The 1553-nt window shown below is 46.4% G+C and overlaps 1 protein-coding gene across 1 annotated transcript in view; it reads right to left on the bottom strand.

Annotated features, from left to right (window-relative positions):
• Positions 1–1553, bottom strand: part of SLC39A10 (solute carrier family 39 member 10) — a 34831-nt gene that overhangs the window by 32806 nt on the left and 472 nt on the right. The window lies entirely within an intron of this gene.

Here is a 1553-nt window from a genome sequence, read left to right on the forward strand (position 1 = left end):
GAAAAAAAAAAAAAAAGAACTTAAACCCGGCCGGGGGGGGGGGGTCAGGGAGGAGAGATTACGACTCACTGCAAGGGTGAAGAAAAGGTCTCCCTGGAGTTCCTTAAACAAAACAAAAAAAAAACAAAAAACAAAAAAACAAAAAAGGTACATCTACACTTTGGCATCCTGTTCCAAAAATGTGTTTTTTCATACATTGATATGTATGGTTTTAGGGAGCCCATTCAAATGAATGGACTGGCAACTCGCCAAAACAACTCGTATGTCGCACAGTTATTGAAGGAATTCAGCAGGGAGGTTGTGCCAAACATCTTTGAGAACGGACCACAGATCTTCTGTGGATATAGGCTGCCTCAAATCCTTCATGTAATCCCAGACAGACTCAATGATGTAGAGATCAGGGCTCTGTGGGGGCCAAACCATTACTTCCAGGCCTCATTCCTCTCTACGCTGAAGATAGCCCTTTATTGGCTGTATGCTTGGAGTCATTGACCTGCAGAATAAATTTGGGGCCAATCACACACCTCTAGGGCTGCAACAACTAAATCGACATAATCTATTATTGAAAAAGTTGTCAACTTTTTCAATCGATTAATCGGTTTCTGATTGGTTGGCCCTGTTCACGGCTCCACACACACTGCGCGCCACACTTCCTCCCCACCTCACGCTCGCCGCTGCCAGGCCCGCCCACCCGCATTCACGTTCCACACGCATCGAACATAATAATCGGCTACCTAATCAATTTTTTTAAATAATCGTTAGCTGCAGCTCTAGAAAACAAATGGTTTAATAAATATAAGATGATTTCATATAAACATGCACAGCTGCACATTGATGTGATGCTTAGCCAAAGGTGGGGAAGGGTCCACTTTAAAAATGTTAGACTTTAGCAACACTTTAAAAACAGAACATTGCACGCCAACACACATTAAAACTTGTTCACATCAACCAGCACACTAAAAAAGCAGTTTTACTAACCTGATCCCCACTCACCTGGAAGTCAGCGCTTTCCTCTTCTCCCCCCTCTGCTCTGATTGTGGACTTTCCCTTGGTGTCTTTAGGTACAATGCAGATCTATAGACTATCAGACAGAAGGGGAGAAGAGGCTGCCGGGACCAGTCTAGCAGCCCAGAGGGATCAGGTAAGAAACAGCTTGCTCCTGTCCTCTAGACATAAACCAGCAGTTAACTGTTGCAGTGCAGGGGCAGCCCCACTGGCAGGGAAGTTGTGTGTTTGGCCAGAGATAGTGTGACTCCAGCCTCCGGGTTTATGGTGTACTGTATTAATTATTAACTTACCGGAGCCTCATTCTGTCATCACACAGCACTGCTCAGGACTTTATAAACAAAGGGCACCATGCCTTTCTAAAGTCAGGACATGACCAGAGCTGGAAGGAGGAATGCTAGCTGCTGTGACCTGAAGCGATTTACACACACAGTCATCTAGTGTTCTCAGGAAGTTCATAAAGTAACCAACATTGCGTAAGCTGGAGCAGTGTCAGAACCCCCCCCCCCCCCCCCAGGGGGCTTCCCCCCGGCCCAGGCCAGGCGGGG

This window comes from Nanorana parkeri, unplaced genomic scaffold (assembly GCF_000935625.1).
Source record: "Nanorana parkeri isolate BGI_ZX_2015 unplaced genomic scaffold, ASM93562v1 scaffold555, whole genome shotgun sequence".
Lineage (NCBI taxonomy): Eukaryota > Metazoa > Chordata > Amphibia > Anura > Dicroglossidae > Nanorana > Nanorana parkeri.